Consider the following 18,076-nt stretch of genomic DNA (forward strand, 5'->3'; position numbering starts at 1 on the left):
GAACGGGTCACAAACCACCCAGGCTTCCTTTATCCTCCTGAGTGGCTCACGTCGCCTCGGGACGGGATCCCGAGGGCTCCCGCAGACCATCGGCCCTTCTCCACCTGCCCTGTACCCCTACTCTCCGAGTCTGGAAGGAAAGCCGCGCCACTTCCCCGGGAGACCCAGGGCCACCGAGCGGGAGTGGAGGAAGCGGCTGGGAGCTGTCCATGGTGGCGCCGCGCCTGGGCACGCAGAGCCGCCGGCTCCCGCCCCCGGGCGCGCCCGGGATCACGCTCCAGACCGCCGGAATGGAGAGACAGACTCGGTCCCAGCCTGCAGCCAGGCACTGGCTCACACATCAAAAGTTCAGTTTTAAAAGGGTTTTCTCACCTGTGGGCAGCCTTGGCTGCACGAAGCAGGACTCAGGACCTCAAACCCGGCTCCTGGCGGCGCGCCTGGGACGGCCGTAGTGTTGGACCCTTGGGGAACCGCAGCGGTCTTGAGAGCGCGGACAGCGAGTCTGCGGCGGAGGACCTCGGCGCACTGAGCTCCTTTCTCAAGAGCACATGCGTCCCGCCGGCTTCACTCCAGAGTGTCTCTGGCCCTGGTTCCCAGAGTGGCGAGATGGAGACCTGGCCACGGCCCTGGCCTGGGCTCCGCCAGGTCCCTGTCTTTATTCCCAACCTTATTTGACCTTTCTTGGAGCTGACATTCCTCGCCAGGGACTGCTGAACCCTCTTGTAGCGATGCCAGGTTGGGCGTCGTAGTCTAGACATCAGTAGGGGTTCTCCTGTCATCTAACATTCAATTAACCTCCACCCGTCGTGTGCCAGAGCGATGCTGGGTGCCTCACGCCGTCGGGGAGAGCGCGCGCGGGGAGGCAGCAGGAGGCGGAGGGGAAACGAGAAGGAAGATGGTGCTCAAAGCCGAGCAGCAGGGCGCAGACCTGTTGCCAGGTGCGCGCTCACTAGTGCACGGTGTGAGCCGGCTCCCTGTGAGCTGGACTCCGCGATCTGACCCTCGGAGCAGTCACTCCTCGACGAGACACTTCGGGGCGCAAGTATCTCCCCGGAGACATTCAGAACGGGGGAACTCGACAGAAAACGGGGACCTGCTCCCCGCCGGATGCGCTCCGAGGACACTGGCGCCCCCCGGCACCTGCTCCTTGCAAAGTCTCACACGACCTCAGAGAAATCCCACAGCAGACGTGTGCCCATCAACAGACACGTGGACAGACAGACAGACAGCACAGCACAGACCGGACAGACAAACAAGCCCATGACGCGGTGCGTTTTCCCTAACACAGGTGGAGGCGGCGAACCCCCCATCTCCCCTCCCCTCTCAGGCTGGGCAGTCCGCACAGCACCGGCGCGCCGAGCCGGCCCGCTTACCTCTGGGTCGGTAGCCGAGACACTCTCACGCCTCGCGGGCCAGAAGCGCTGCGGTCAGAGCGGTCGGGTGGCGCACTGACCGGCCCGGTTATGTCCCGGGACTCGGGCAAGCCGAGTGGTAGTTCGTCCGGGAAAGCGGGGTTCAGCCCCTGACCGCGCTCAGCTCCGCCGGCTCCGCGCGCCGCTGGCCCTCTCCAGGCTCAGCCGGGGTGCACCGCGCTGCGCTCGCCCGCGCTCCCCGGCCGCCCGCCAGAGCGGCGGCTTTTATAGAGTGCTGCCTGCTCTTCAGCCGGCTGCGCCAGGCTGGCTCCTCCCCGGGGCCCCTGACGCCCGCGCGCCACCGACCCGCCCCCCGCTGAAGTTCGCCTCCCCCTTGCCCAAGTCGGGCGGGGGCCCCGGGCCCCGGCCGGACCCGGGCGGGCTCTGGCGGCCGCTCTGGGAGACGCAGACCCGAGCCCGCGGAGCCTGGGGGAGCCCGGGAGCGCGGAGTCCGCCGGCGGCGGCGGAAGCAGCCGGGTGAGGGCGCTGGAGCCCAGGACACCGGAGGAGCAGCCGCGGCTGGCAGCGGAGAGCCTCTTTGCGCTCAGAGGGCTTGGGGTCGCGGTGCGTAGGCCTGAATTTACGCTCCAAACCAGCGAGGGGAGAGGCTCTCTCGGAGAAAGCCTAGCGCCTAGCACAGAATCGCGGAGAGATGAGGTTCAGGGTTATTAAGTCTCAGAATATTTTTTTTTCCCTAATCTTATCAGGGTGTAATAGGAAAGAACAAATCTGAATCAGTATTAGATGTGTTTCTTTTGCTTTAACCTTTGTATTTTATTACTTTAACAGTGTTGCCTGTAGCCTGGAATATAAAGGATAGCCCATTCTCAAGGCTCTGACCTTTGAGGATAACACTTGTTCTTGCATAGAGAGAGAAAAAGTTTCAGAACAGAAAGTAACATTTGTCTTGTTGGAGGTTTATAGGAACACTGTGACCCGATTTCAGTGGACAAAGATTACTGCACCAAGACATTTGCAACCACCAACCTTGTCCTGTCCCTCACCTTGCCTTTAAAAATGCTTTGCTGAAACTCTTCCCGGAGTTCCAGGTTTTGAGGTCCTGCAATAGACTTTTTTTGCAGCAAATTCCGACATTTCGGTTTGCTTGGGCTCACTGTGTGTTGGGCACACAAGCTTGCCTTTGGTAAGGAGAGGGTGGCTTTAGAAAGAGATCCTAGTATAAGATTAAGTAGTTGCTCCGAGTGGAAGACCCGTGGGCTTTTCTGTCAAAGAGATCTTGGTTTGAAACCAGAGTCAGACACGCTAGGTATGTGACTGCAGATGGGGATCTTATCACTCCCTGGTGGCTCAGACGGTAAAGAATCTGCCTGCAATGCGGGAGACCTGGGTTCCATCCCTGGGTCAGGAAGATCCCTTGGTGAAGGGAATGGCAACCCACTCTAGTTCTCTTGCCAGAAGAATCCCATGGAAAGAGGAGCCTGGTGGGCTAGAGCCCATGAGGTTGCAAAGAGTCAGACACGACTGAGAGAATAACACTTTCACGTTCACAGGGATCTTAACCTTCCAGGGCCTCAGTTTCCTTATAGGAAAACATGTTGCTTCCTTACTAACTCGTAGGATGTGAGGGCACAGTAGTGCAGGTACCTAGTTCACAGCAGGTCTTCAGTAAGTTAGACTCCTCCCTGTATGTGGGGGAGAGCTCTCTACCTTTGACTGGACAGACTGAGGCCCTCCAGGGTCAGATCAAAAGGCACAACTGGTCTAGATATTTCCCTGCTGGAGGAAACAGTCCTAGTGGAAAGAGCCCATAACAGGGCCCTAGGGCACCTGGCATCTTCTCCCAACTCAGCCACTAACTTGCTTTGTGGTTTGGAGTCATCCATTCTCCTTCTCTGCTTGCTGTACCTCTTCCACTTTCCTGGAGCTTACAGCTCAGCCACTCACCTGGTGGACTGGAGTCCTCCTAGAATAGCTAGTCCTTTCTCCCTTCCCTTCCAGCGCAAGTGAAAACTGACTCTGCAGGTACGGTTCTCATTCTAGGCAGCACACATCGCACTGTGAATCCATGTCTGGACTTTGAAGTCAGACAGAAGCTGCTGGACTCTGTGTCTGTGTTTTCTGCACTGGGACAGAAGCCTTAATTACCTGACTAAACTAGGGAAGCAATGCCTTGCCTCTCCAGACCTTTCTCAGAAAACTGATCTTGACCACCCCTAGGTCCCTTACCAGGATTCTCAGCCTTTCTTGACAGGTAGCAGGCTGGGTACTATGGCAGGTTCTCCCCACTCCCCGTCTCTCCCCCACCCAGCCTTTCCTTTCCAGCAAATTTAGATAGAATGTACCCAAGGGCCCCCGCATCCCTTCCTTAATTCCTGATTTCTTTTCTTTCTTAATAAGATCCCCTAGACACCAGGCATTTGGAGAATGCTGAGCATTTAGTCCAAATGGAGACCTTGGACCAACCTTGAATCAGCCTTGCTTAAAGCAGTGAGAGTGATAAGCAGGCTCCCCGCGCCCCCCCCCCCAGCCCTATCAGGAGAGAGTAGATTTGAGACCTGCATGACACGAGGTCTCTGGTGAGACGCCTGTACCACAGGACTCTGAGAGATGAAGCCAGTAAAGGAGGATTCCTGTCTGCTGATGGGCTCTGAGAAGTGCTTAGTCATGTTTTCTCAAAGCCCAGAAATGCCCAGCACATTCCTCGGTGTCCAGCTTTCTTTATCACAGACTGATGCCCCTGGGGAAAGAACGATGCTGATGAATTACAAACAGGCTCTGCGTGTCTTAAACCAGATTCTCCAGCCAGAGCTCCATTCAGCACTTCCACTCAGCACTCAATGATGGACGGGGTATGTGGGCAGTTCTTTTTTTGGATGAATGTTGGCAGCATGACTCTGACATAATTACTACCCATACTTTCCTCAATCCAAGGTCTTGTTCTTATAAATGCAGGCACAGGAGCTGGTCAAGAAAGGCCATGCTGTGTTTTCTGGTTCATGTCAGAATCCCCCAGCAAAATCTCCAGATAGGGAAGAAAATAATCTTTTTTATTTATTAAAAAGAAAAAAAAATTTTTTTTTTTGGCCTTGATGCATGTGGGATCTTAGTTCCCTGACCAGGGATTGAACCCATACCCCCTGCATTGGAAGCATGTAGTCTTAACCACTGGACCACCAGGGAAACACCAGGAAGTAATCTTAAATGGTATGACTCCATCCAGAAAGCCTGCTGTTCCTCCATGTGCATCTGCCTCCAGCTTACCTTTCTCAGCGGAGGTGAAGCCCCCTCCACCACATCCTTAGAGTAGAATGGTCTGCCTGCTCGCTTCTCCCATAAGCTGCCCAAGTCTGGTATTTTCAGTCAGCTGGCTGGATCTAATTCTGTCACTTAGAGCAACCACACTCTACTCTCTGGCCAGCAAAGGTAGTCCTTGCTGCAAAAGCAGCCTCCCTGTGTGACATTTAAAAGCCGGCCACAGCTGTGGCTTCATCCTTCAAGCACCACTGCTGGTTTTCCCAGGCAAACAGTGGACAAATCTGGGGCAACAGGGGGCCATGGAGAGTTGGGAAGAAGCTAGGGTAAGGAGTCAGTGCTGTCCGTTCAAGGCTTCCAGCAAACCCCACAAGAAAATCCCACTCAGGGATACCAGTCCTAATTGTTGTTGTTGTTGTTGTTCAGTTGCTCAGTCTTGTCTGACTCTTTGCAACCCCACAGTCTGCAACATGCCAGGCTCCCCTGTCCTCCACTAGCTCCTGGAGTTTGCGCAGACTTGCGTCCATTGAGTCAGTGATGCCATCCAATCATCTTGTTCTCTGCTGCACCCTTCTCCTATTGCCTTCAATCTTTCCCGGCATCAGGGTCTTTTCCAGTAAGTCGGCTCTTCACATCAGGTGGCCAAAGTATTGGAGCTTCAGCTTCAGCAACAGTCCTTCCAATGAATATTCAGGGTTGATTTCCTAACTTTAGAATTTCCTCTAACAGCTATCACAAATAATGGGCACTTTTAAATTCCACCAACAGGGGTCGCCCTTGGACACTGAGCCTGAAGCTGGCACGCTGCTGCTACTGATAACTCGCTTCAGTCGTGTCCGACTTTGTGTGACCCCATAGACGGCAGCCCACCAGGCTCCTCTGTCCCTGGGATTCTCCAGGCAAGAATACTGGAGTGGGTTGCCATTTCCTTCTCCAGAAGCTGTTACGGAAAAGGGGAAATTCCCAGCCCTGGGCCCTGCGGCCAGATTTCCAGGACTCTTAACTGCTCAGTTCCTGTTTTGTTGGATGCGGATGAGGTTGCCCAGTTGAGAAGGGACAAGTACTTAGTTTTTCTGGTGAGTGGAGGTTCACACTGGAATTTGAGATGGGAAGTTCTAGAACACTGGCCAACCACTTAGGAGCTCTGAAAATAGATTTCTACATCTTCCTCTTCGATGTCATCATTATCATACAGAAAGAACATGCTTTCCTGTGTTTTTCTCTAAAAAATACATATAAACTTGTATGTGTGTACATGATGTTTTCATATCATTTAGTTCTTTTTCCTAGATGCAAAAATCATATATATTCTTTGTAAAATAGCAAACAAAAAGACTTTGAAAATTCAGAAACTGAACAAAGGAGAAATCACCTAACTGTAAATATTATGTGTGTAATTGAGACATTACAAAAATCTTAGAAAATACAGAAAAGCCCAAAGAAAAAATATCACTTCTATTCAAAGATCTTCTCTGTTAACTCATAGTATATAACCAAGTATTCTTCCATAGATAAGTTACATATACAGATGTGCAAATATGTACATGTGTGTACTGTGTTGGCCATAAAGCTTGTTTGGGAACCCATTCTGGCCAACCCAATAAATATTCTGTAAGTAGTTCAATGTTAAATTCAAAATCTTTCTCCACCAGGTCACATATCCTGGGAGACAAGGAGCAGATCAGATCAGATCAGTCGCTCAGTCGTGTCCGACTCTTTGCAACCCCATGAATCGCAGCACGCCAGGCCTCCCTGTCCATCACCAACGCCCGGAGTTCACCCAGACTCACATCCATCAAGTCAGTGATGCCATCCAGTCATCTCATCCTCTGTCGTCCCCTTCTCCTCCTGCCCCCAATCCCTCCCAGCATCAGAGTCTTTTCCAATGAGTCAGCTCTTTGCATGAGGTGGCCAAAGTACTGGAGTTTCAGCTTTAGCATCATTCCTTCCAAAGAAATCCCAGGGCTGATCTCCTTCAGAATGGACTGGTTGGATCTCCTTGCAGTCCAAGGGACTCTCAAGAGTCTTCTCCAACACCACAGTTCAAAAGCATCAATTCTTCGGCACTCAGCCTTCTTCACAGTCCAACTCTCACATCCATACATGACCACAGGAAAAACCATAGCCTTGACTAGACGAACCTTTGTTGGCAAAGTAATGTCTCTGCTTTTGAATATGCTATCTAGGTTGGTCATAACTTTCCTTCCAAGGAGTAAGCGTCTTTTAATTTCATGGCTGCAGTCACCATCTGCAGTGATTTTGGAGCCCAGAGAAATAAAGTCTGACACTGTTTCCACTGTTTACCCATCTATTTCCCATGAAGTGATGGAAATGGATGCCATGACCTTTGTTTTCTGAATGTTGAGCTTTAAGCCAACTTTTTCACTCTCCACTTTCACCTTCATCAAGAGGCTTTTTAGTTCCTCTTCAATTTCTGCCATAAGGGTGGTGTCATCTGCATATCTGAGGTTATTGATATTTCTTCCGGCAATCTTGATTCCAGCTTGTGTTTCTTCCAGTCCAGCGTTTCTCATGATGTACTCTGCATATAAGTTAAATAAACAGGGTGACAATATACAGCCTTGACGTACTCCTTCTCCTATTTGGAACCAGTCTGTTGTTCCATGTCCAGTTCTAACTGTTGCTTCCTGACCTGCATACAAATTTCTCAAGAGGCAGATCAGGTGGTCTGGTATTCCCATCTCTTTCAGAATTTTCCACAGTTTAATGTGATCCACACAGTCAAAGGCTTTGGCATAGTCAATAAAGCAGAAATAGATGTTTTTCTGGAACTCTTGCTTTTTCGATGATTCAGCGGATGTTGGCAATTTGATCTCTGGTTTCTCTGCCTTTTCTAAAACCAGCCTGCACATCTGGAAGATCATGGTTCACATATTGCTGAAGCCTGGCTTGGAGAATTTTGAGCATTACTTTACTAGCGTGTGAGATGAGTGCAATTGTGCGGTAGTTTGAGCATTCTTTGGCATTGCCTTTCTTTGGGATTGGAATGAAAACTGGCCTTTTCCAGTCCTGTGGCCACTGCTGAGTTTTCCAAACTTGCTGGCATATTGAGTGCAGCACTTTCACAGCATCATCTTTCAGGATTTGGAATAGCTCAACTGGAATTCTATCACCTCCACTAGCTTTGTTCATAGTGCTGCTTTCTAAGGCCCACTTGACTTCACATTCCAGGATGTCTGGCTCAAGGTCAGTGATCACACCATCGTGATTATCTGGGTCGTGAAGATCTTTTTTGTACAGTTCTTCTGTGTATTCTTGCCATCTCTTCTTAATATCTTCTGCTTCTGTTAGGTCCATACCATTTCTTTCCTTTATCGAGCCCATCTTTGCATGAAATGTTCCTTTGGTAACTCTGATTTTCTTGAAGAGATCTCTAGTCTTTCCCATCCTGTTGTTTTCCTCTATTTCTTTGCATTGATCGCTGAAGAAGGCTTTCTTATCTCTTCTTGCTATTCTTTGGAACTCTGCATTCAGATGTGTATATCTTTCCTTTTCTCCTTTGCTTTTCGCTTCTCTTCTTTTCACAGCTATTTGTAAGGCCTCTCCAGACAGCCATTTTGCTTTTTTGCATTTCTTTTCCATGGGGATGGTCTTGATCCCTGTCTCCTGTACAATGTCACGAACCTCATTCCATAGCTCATCAGGCACTCTATCAGATCTAGGCCCTTAAATCTATTTATCACTTCCACTGTATAATAATAAGGGATTTGATTTAGGTCATACCTGAATGGTCTATTGGTTTCCCCTACTTTCTTCAATTTAAGTCTGAATTTGGCAATAAGGAGTTCATGGTCTGAGCCACAGTCAGCTCCTGGTCTTGTTTTTGCTGACTGTATAGAGCTTCTCCATCTTTGGCTGCAAAGAATATAATCAATCTGATTTCGGTGTTGACCATCTGGTGATGTCCATGTATAGAGTCTTCTCTTGTGTTGTTGGAAGAAGGTGTTTGTTATGACCGGTGCATTTTCTTGGCAAAACTCTATTAGTCTTTGCCCTGCTTCATTCATTCATGGACCTACAGTGTGTGTGTGCATTTAATTGCTCAACCATGTCCTACTTTTTCAGCCCCATGGACTGTAGTCCACAAGGCTTCTCTGTCCATGGAATTTTCCCAGGCAAGAATACTGGAGTGGGTTGCCATTTCCTACTTCAGGGGATCTTTCTGACCCAGGGACTGAACCCATATCTCTGTGTCTCCTGCACTGGCAGGCGGATTCTTTACCAGTACTGCCACCTGGGAAGCCCTTTACTTGCTCCTATAATGTCCAACAGAGAGTTGGTATGTAAGAAGTGTTTACACTGTGAATGAATACACAGATGGAACATTTTTATTTGTATTGTTTTGTTGGCTGTGCCATGCAGCTAGCAGGGTTTTAGTACCCCAACCAGGGATTGAACCCTGCAGTCAAAGCCCCGAGTTCTAACCACAGGACCACCAGGGATTTCTCCAGATGAACATTTTTAATTAAAATGGTATACACACAGTTGATAGAAAAAGAGACCCAAATAGTTCGTAAACATTTGCAAAGAGACTCAACTTTGCCCATAAACAAAGAAATGCAAAGTAATGCTATGTTGAAATCCCTATCAGATTGGCAAAAATTCAAGTGTTTGATGATACCACTTTTGTTGGGGTTGGGGTGAGGTTGGGGAACAGAGCCTTGCCTCATACCTGGCTGATGAAAGCTCCATTTAGTACAACCTCTGAGGGCAGTTGGCCAAGATTTTTGAGAATGTACATAATATTTGACTCAGCAGTTCCACTTACAGGAATTTATCCTATAGCTAGAGTTGCACCATGTGTGAAATGACATGTCCAGAGTTATACATTGCAGCCCTATTTGTAATCACAAAAAATTAGAAACAGCCTCATCACCTAGTGGTAGGGCTACCTAACATGTTACATTCATATAATAGGAAGTTGTGTAGTCACTGAGTTGTGTCCACTCTTTGCAACCCCATGGACTACAACCTACCAAGCTCCTCTGTCCATGGGATTTCTCAGGCAGGAATACTGGAGTGGGTTGCCATTCCCTACTCCAGGGGATTTTCCCAACCCAGGGATCAAACCTGTGTCTCCTGCATTGACAGGTGGATTCTTTACCACTGAGCCACCAGGAAAGTCCATATAAAAGAATACTATGCAGCTATTTTTTTTTAAAAAAGAATAAGGATCAGTTTTATGTATTAAAATGAAAAATCAAAGTGTAAATCAGTGTATATACCAAGCTACTATTTGTCCAAAAGGGGAAAGGAAAAAGGATTATTTGCTTTTACTTATCGATGCATAAGAAATCATCTAGGATGCTATATAAGACACAAGTAACATGATTTCCTATCTTACTGGTGATGGTTTTGGTGGGGCGACAGGATGATGAAAGACACGAATGAAAAATAGACATTTTTGTTGTGTATGGTTTTATGCTTTTTCATTTTTGAACCAAGTAAATGAACTACCTGAGGAAAAAGTGAATAATTTTTAAATGACAAAAGATTATGTTCATATGTAATAATAAGCCTTCGTTATTTAATAGTATACTGTATACACATTTCCCCAAGTCTTTTTTTGTTTTTGGTTGTGCTAGGTCTTCACTGCTGTGAGTGGGCTTTCTCTGGTTGCAGCGATCGGGGGCTACTCGTCATTATGGGGCATGGCCTTCTTCTTGTGAGGACTTCTCTTGTTGTGGAGCACAAGCTCTAGGTGCACGGGCTTCAGTGGTTGCAGCATGTAGGCTCAGCAGCTGTGGCTCATGGGCTTAGTTTCTCTGTGGCCTGTGGAATCCTCCTGGATCGAGGATCAAACCTACTAGGTCCCCTGCTTTGGGAGGTGGACTCCTATGCACTGTACCACAAGAGAAGTCCCTTCCTAAATCTTAAGTCTCCATCAACAGTATGTTTGAATAGTATACTGTTCCCTAATAAGGATATAATTTATACTATCAATCCCCTAATATTGGTTTCAGTATTCTAAATAAGACTATGATTTCAAACACCTTTGCACCTCTCTATCATTATTTCCTTGGGATCAATGTAAGGTTGCATCAACTTAAACTCAGCTTACCCTTTAGAAAAGTTGGATCAGTCTCCATTCTAACAGTCTATGCCAGTGGGCCTCTTTCCCTGAATTCACTTTAATACCTGGTATTCTTGTTTTTTAACCCATTGCCAACATAGTATAAAAATATATTTCATTGTAGTATATTTTCATTGTTTCTAGTGGAACACTTTGATGTCTGAGTATTTGTAGTTCTTCCTTTGGAAGCTGCCTGCTCCGGAAGAGAACATGTCACAGACCAATCACACCAAACCTTTGTGAGCTTAGTAGATGCTATGGAAGAATTGCTGCAGTGAGGACTCTAAACCACTTTGACATTAGACAGTTTCTTGGCAGGTCACGGAAGCACTGCTGCGTGCTTCCATATTTCTCCAGAGGTATACAGATAGCCAACAAGCACATGCAAAGATACCCAACATCACTAATCATTAGGAAAATCAAAACCTCAATGAAATACTCCTTCACACCCATTACGTTAGCCACTATAAACAAAAACAAAATATAGACGATCACAAGTGTTGGCAAGGATGTGGAGAGATTGTACACTATTGGCGAGAATGTAAAATGAAGCAGACACTATGGAAAATAACATGGCGTTTTTCAAAAAAACTAAAAATAGAACTACCAGGGACTTCCCTGGTGGTCCAGTGGTTGGGATCCTGTACTTCCACTGCAGAGGCAGGAGATCAATTTCTGTTGGGGGAACTAAGATGTAGCCAAAAAAGAGAGATAGTCATTTTATTAGCTGCTGTATTCCCGGTGACCAGAGCAGTTCCTCCATAAACTAAGAGGCACTTCACCAATATTTGTTTTCTTCCTGTGCTCAGTTACTCAGTCATGTCCGACTCTTTGTGACCCCATGGACTGTAGCTCTCCAGGCTCTTCTGTCCATGGGATTCTCCAGGTAGGAATACTGGAGTGGGTTGCCATTTCCTTCTCCATCACTGCCTGAATACATATTAATTACTTCACTACAACATCAATTGGGCTTCCCAGGTGGCACTTGCAGTAAAGAATCCACCTGCTAATGCGGGAGACACAGGTTCAATCCCTGGTCAGGAAGATTCCCTGGAGAAGGAAATGGCACCCTACTCTAGTATTCTTGCCCAGAGAATCCCATGGACAGAGGAGCCTGGCGAGCCACAGTCCATTGGGTCACACAGAGTAGGACACGACTGAGTGACTGAGCACAAAGCATAGGGATGGCAAACATGATTGATTTGTCATGGATCTTGAGATGTTTGGGACCTTTCTCCAACAATCAATGAATTCATTTTTAATTCTCGTAATGCCATTGGGAGCAGTGTGTTTAGTTGACAGCTCCATGTTTACGTTTCAGGATCATTAGGACACTGCTCAAAGAGATCTCTTCATCTCTTTTCTGCAGGGCAGACGTGAAGCCACTCCTCATGACTCAAATGTTGCTGCCATTGGGTACCCTGTCAGCTCTTCCCGATCCTGGGTTCTCCTGGAAGCTTGTCGAGAATTCTGTTGTGGAATCACAGTACCATGTGTGTTTGCTTCCCTCTCGTCCTTTTCCCCCCCTTCCTCTTCCTTCCTTCCTCAGCTGTGAGCTCTGAGGACCAGACATGCATCTTACTCTTCCCTCTGTCCCCAGACTAACACAGTGACAGACTGAGTAGATGCTCAGCAGATGCAGTAATAAATAAATAGCATTTCTCCAATGAGATTCATAGAATACTCCCAAAGATAAACTCCTGGCCTGGGAAACAAATATGTATAGGTAAAATGGTATTTGAATACTCCATGAAATTCCTAGACAGCCAAGACAAAGGGTTTGGTTTTGCTTTTACTGCTAATACCCTTAGCTACAACATGTATACCTCATGGTTTCAATGGCAACATAATAAACACATTTGGTATGTTTTTGTATGATGCCATGAAATCTTTTGCCTTCTTTCCAAAAGTATAGAAAGTACAGCAAAGCCTCATTCTACTGAAAATGGGCACTGTTGTTCATGGTGTCCATAAACCGCTAATGTAGCTATATTGAGAATACAGGTTCTGCCTCTTTTACTGTAATTTTATTGCAGTGATGCCAATGAGGCCTGTTAACATATCACAGCCTCTTCAATATTAGAAAAGATGAAGGGATAAATAGCAATGTACTTGCTATATTTAACTTCTAGGGTCCTAAAGTAAATTGCTTGAGAAAACTGGATCCCAAAGATTACAAATTTGAATTTGGAATTTTGAAGTGTGTCCGTATTCCATTGGAGATCAAAGAAGCTGAACCAAAAGAATTGTGAGCTGACCGACATGACAGCTGTGGACTGGGCAAAACTTCTTTTTGAAAGGGCAACTTAGCTTGATGATTATGACTTTGGTGGAACTAAGGTGACTGACAGTGAAAAGAACTGGGACATGAAATTCCTTAAAAAATTATTGATGATTTTGTTTATGTTACACACCTTTACACTCTGTGCAGGAAAAAAAAAGAAAGGACAGTGGTGTGGAAATGGACTACATGAAACTGCCACTAAATCAGTTGTTCTTGGGCAATTCTCTACCTAGATCACCTCTTATATAAAAATGCAATGTGTGTGTGTGCTCATTTGCTCAGTTGTATCTGATTCTTAGCAACCCCATGGACTGTTGCCCACCAGGCTCCTCCGTCTGTGGAATTCTCCAGGCAAGAATACTGGAGTGGGTTGCCATGCTCTCCTCCAGGGCCTCTTCCCAACCCAGGGATTGAACCCACATCTCTTGCATCTCCTGCATTGGCAGGCAGGTTCTTTACCACTGAGCCACCTGGAAAACCCAATAAAAATACAGGTAAGCAGGCTAATCTGGACGTTACAGACTGACACCCTGCAGAGCCCAGGGCTGCAGGGGTGCCTCATTTGGCCCTGCAGGGGTATATTTGTCATAAGAACAACTGTCTCTTCACATCCCCACTTCTCTACCCAGTACCTGGCCCACTGTACGCATTCACGATGCTTTCTGCCCCTATAAGTGTCAGCAACTGTCATCTCTGGACTAAACACAATGTTTTCCATGGGATGCTGAAGAAAGAGGTGTCTATGCTATATCTGAGGCAAAAAGCTGGATTTGTTGTTTGTGAGGGCAGGAGGACAGATAATTAGATAGTTGGATGGTATCACTGACTCAATGGACGTGAGTTTGAGCAAACTCTGGGAGATGATGAAGGACAGGGAAGCCTGGTGTGCTGCAGTTCATGGGGTCTCAAAGAGTCAGATACGACTGAGCAACTGAACAACAACAAAACACAGTGAACTATGGATTTCTTAGTGAGCGTTTGGGAAGCGTGTGGCTGGGGATTTGCGGACTCTTAACAGTGGGAGTATTCAGGCACTAAGTGACCTTTAGCAAAGAAGCCAGGTCACTGCAACACGGCTGTCGCTGATTGGCTGGCCCTCAGAAGCATGTGTACTGACCGGAGGAGGCTGTCAGTGATGAATTGGGACAGCTTTAAAACCTGTTCCCCTGGTACTTGTTCCAGGGGCCAAAGAACAAGGAGTCTTTTCCTGAACTCCTCTCAGTAGGGCCCTTTTTGGATTTAAACATCAAATAATCCAGCTCAGAGATTTGCAAAATTTGTGTGTGCCTGCTTAGTCGCTCAGTCGTGTCTGAGTCTTTGCAACCCCATGGACTGTAGCCCTCCAGGCTCGTCTGTCCGTGGAATTCTGCAGGCAAGAATACTGGAGTGGGTTGCCATTTCCTCCTCCAGGGGATCTTCCTGACCCATGGACGGAACCTGCATTTCCTACATTGGCAGGCAGTTTCTTTACCACTGAGCCACCTGGGAAGCCTTTCAAACTTAAAATGAAGCAAATCAGATCCCCTGGAGGACTTGTTAAACAGGCTGTTGGGTCCCTCCCCTGCAGAGTTTTTGATTCTGCGGGTATGGGATGGTGTCCAGAATCCACACTTCCGATGAGTTCGCAGGTGGGGGTGGCACAGCTGGCCCAGGGAGCACTTTGAGAACTATTGGTCCAAGTGCTGGATTTGAAGGTAATCGAAGAAAATATTTAGAGGGTTTCCTTCGCAGCTCAGTGGTAAATAACACACCTGCCAATGCAGAAGCCTCAGGTTCGATCCCTGATGAGGAAGATCCCCTACAGAAGGAAATAGCAGCCCACTCCAGTATTCTTGCCTGGAAAATCCCATGGACAGAGGAGCCTGGAGGGCTATATTCCATGAGGTCTCAAAGAGTCAGACATGACTTAGCGACTAAACAACAGAATATTTAGGGACTACCCTGGTGGTCCAGTGGTTAGGACTCCATGCTTCCATTGCTGGGTGCCACGGTTCAATCTCTGGTTAAGAAACTAAGTTCCCACAAGCTGCATGGCATGGCCAAAAAAATTTTTTTAACTGAAAAAAAAAATTATATATATAAAGGTTGCAAAGAGTTGGACATGACTTAGCAACTAAGCAACAACAAGAGTAACAATATATATACTTAACACAATATGATACTAGTGAGTCTAAGAATTCTGTAAATGATTTTGTAAAACGGTTTTTAATCACAGCCATATCTATATACCTTTGAAAACTAATGGTAAATATATAGGAGAAAGATAATACTTACTCCTGCTAAAATTAATGACTAGAAAATATGAATTCCAGGACCTATTGTAGAAACTCTGTCTCATCCTTTCCCTCCTCTCCCTTCCCTTTCTTCCCCACTCTAAAGGTGTGGTCCCTCCTGTCCTGGGGGATCCTAGACCTGATAACTTCCCAGGGAAGCTCCAGGCAGCAGATGGTAGTTTAACACATGAACTTCTGGTCAAGGTATGAGTCACATTAGTGCTGCTAAGTTGCTACAGTCACTCTGACTCTGTGACCCTCTGGATCATAGCCTACCAGGCTCTGTTTCTTATAGAATGTTGTCCAAAGGATTCTTAAGGCAAGAATACTGGGGTGGGTTACCATGCCATATTAGTAAACTGATGTACATCAAAAATACAGGGGGCAAGGAAGCTTACAAGACAGTGGGGGGGGAGGGCTGGCTGACTTTCGAAACTCTTTCATGTCCTCAAGGAGAATGGCCCCTGTTTGTTTCAGTGTAAGTGCTGGGTGATATCAGGTTGTTCTGTGTCTTTGAAGATAAACCATGCTGCCAGCAGGACACACACTGTCCTCAGAAGGAGAGCCTGGCACTCTCCTGAGTTTACACTTTTACCTTCTGGTGGGGGTTGGTGGAGGGGGGGAGTTGTTCAATGTAAGTGTACGAGAGAGAATTCAAAACACTTTGTGTTTCTGGAGAGGAATATTTTTACCAAGAAAATTCTTATTAAGGAAAAAAAGCCCCCAGGGATTCTATTCTACACAAAAGCCAGTGCTCTGTGTGATATGGAGAGTGAATAGAGACTCGGCACATACTGAATAATGCTGCCATGTACCCACATCTTCCCGGGAGGATTTTACTAATGTGTTCATGTGCAAAATTCTTTCAGGAGAGACCACAGTGTTCTATTTCTACAGCTGATAAGAGCTGGTACTTTTATTGAGAGCTCAGTACGTTCTTTATACAGTCTTCACCTCAGTGTTATGATGTAAATCCTGAGTCACTCTCATTTTACAAGCAAGGAAACTGAGGCACAGAGAGGGCACACGGTGTCCCTGTGACACACAGCGAGATGCAGGCTCAGGCAGAGGGACTCCACGCGTGCAAGCTGAACCCCGAGGTCATCAACATCTCAAAGGCCTAGAGACGCCATCCCTTTAATTACCTTCTCGGTTGTCTCGTTTCCTTTAGAACGTGTTGTGATCTGGCTTTTTCATGTGCTCACCTACTACTGTCTGTTTCCCCTCCTAGCAGAGAAGCTGCAAGAGGACAAGGGCTTTGTCTGCTCGCTGCTGCATCCTTAGAACCAAAAACATTTGTGAAAGGAAGGAAAGGAGGGAAGGAGGACGGGAGGGAGGGAGAAGGGCAGGGAGGGATGGGAGGAGTGACAGAATGAATTCTGTGTATGAGTCTGCTTGGTAAATGAGACTTGAAAAAACAATGCCTGTTATATTCTGTTTTCTTCTATTGACTGCTAGTTGTGCAGAGTGATCTTATTTTTTAATTTTTATTAAAGATGTGGACCATTTCTAAAGTCTTTATTGAATTTGTTACAATATAGCTTCTGTTTTATGTTTCTGGCTTTTTAAACACGAGGTGTATGGGATCTTAGCTCCCCAACCAGGGATCGAACCAACACATTGGGAGGTGAAGTCTCAACCACTGAACCGCCCAGGAAGTCCCAGTCTTGTTTTTAAAGAAAAAACCCTATCAGTTTCTTGCACTGAAAAGAACAGAGCTCACCTTTAAGGCGACAGCAGGCAGTCCAGAGGGCGCAGCACCACCCGGCTATATCCACCGGCCCTTTGTGTGCAACTTCCCTTAGGTCACCCTGGGACCCACGTGAGCCATGCTCACGTGGCTGTGTGTGTGTGTTGGGGGGCTGTCCCAGGCTTCCTTCCAGTATGTCAGGTGGGTCATCTCTGATGAGTGGGATTAGTAAAGCAGGAGAGAGAAGACAAGAGCCTCTCATCTTTCTACTTTAAATACTCCTGTATTGCTCGAATCCCACCCCCGCCCATGAGTATGTGTTATTTCTAGACTGAAACACAAGCAATAAACAACATCAAAAGAAGAATTTGTAAGGCAGGAATTGGCAAACTACAGCCCATGAGCCAAATCTGGCCCACCACCTGCCTTGTAAATCAGGTTTTCTTGGAACACAGGCCTACTCCTTCATTTACATACTGGCTATGGTTGCTTTAGTGCAACTATGGTAGGGTTCAAGGGTGGAGACCCTATGGCCGTCGAAACCAAAAAGATTTACTCTCCAACATTCTTAGGAAACATTTTCTGACCCTTGATCTAAAATAGTTTCTTTTAAATTCCTTATAGTCCCCCCCAACCCCTACCCCCACCCCCCGCCCCATAGAAACGAGACACAGAGAAACGAGTTCACAGAACTGGATTCTTTCTTCCTACTAGGAAGGTAGTGTGTGCTAGTTGCTCAGCCATGTCCGACTGTTTGTTTACTCTCAGCCGAAAAAAAACCTTTCTTAGCATTTCTAGGAATACAAACATCTGTCTGTATATCTGAAAAGACTTAAGTGAGCTGAGGGTCAGGCACAAGTAAGCTGATTGACCACCATACTTGACTTTTCCTTCAAGCACCCGGTAATACTTAGCCTATAATACATTTATCTGATTATTGTCTCTTTTCCCACTGTTACCAGAATGTAAGTTTTACTACATTAGGGATATAGGAAGCACGATTTATTTATAAGGAGCTTGATATTTAGGCCACCTAAATATTTGGGGTTATTGGCATTGATTATATTTATTGATTTCTTCTTGTGGTTTTGAAAAAAAAAGTTTAATGTA

General features: G+C 46.7%; 1 protein-coding gene, 1 long non-coding RNA gene and 1 other non-coding gene across 3 annotated transcripts in view; 2 read left to right on the forward strand and 1 right to left on the reverse strand.

Annotated features, from left to right (window-relative positions):
- LOC102393792 (cell migration inducing hyaluronidase 1) overlaps positions 1–1,583 on the reverse strand; it is a 161,795-nt gene extending 160,212 nt beyond the window's left edge. The window contains exon 1 of the mRNA XM_025271754.3: positions 1,374–1,583. The gene's annotated coding sequence lies outside the window, so the exon portion shown is untranslated. The remainder of the gene's footprint in view (positions 1–1,373) is intronic.
- Positions 1,584–1,727: 144 nt separating this feature from the next.
- On the forward strand, positions 1,728–16,610 carry LOC123465230. The gene is made up of 4 exons (XR_006640373.1): positions 1,728–1,976; positions 12,089–12,212; positions 15,383–15,480; positions 16,508–16,610. It is a non-coding gene; the product is annotated as an uncharacterized LOC123465230 (long non-coding RNA).
- Positions 12,647–12,782, forward strand: LOC123465239. Its single transcript, XR_006640399.1, has one exon. It is a non-coding gene; the product is annotated as a small nucleolar RNA SNORA1 (small nucleolar RNA).
- Positions 16,611–18,076: the final 1,466 nt, after the last annotated feature.

Source organism: Bubalus bubalis, chromosome 20 (genome assembly GCF_019923935.1).
Source record: "Bubalus bubalis isolate 160015118507 breed Murrah chromosome 20, NDDB_SH_1, whole genome shotgun sequence".
NCBI lineage: Eukaryota > Metazoa > Chordata > Mammalia > Artiodactyla > Bovidae > Bubalus > Bubalus bubalis.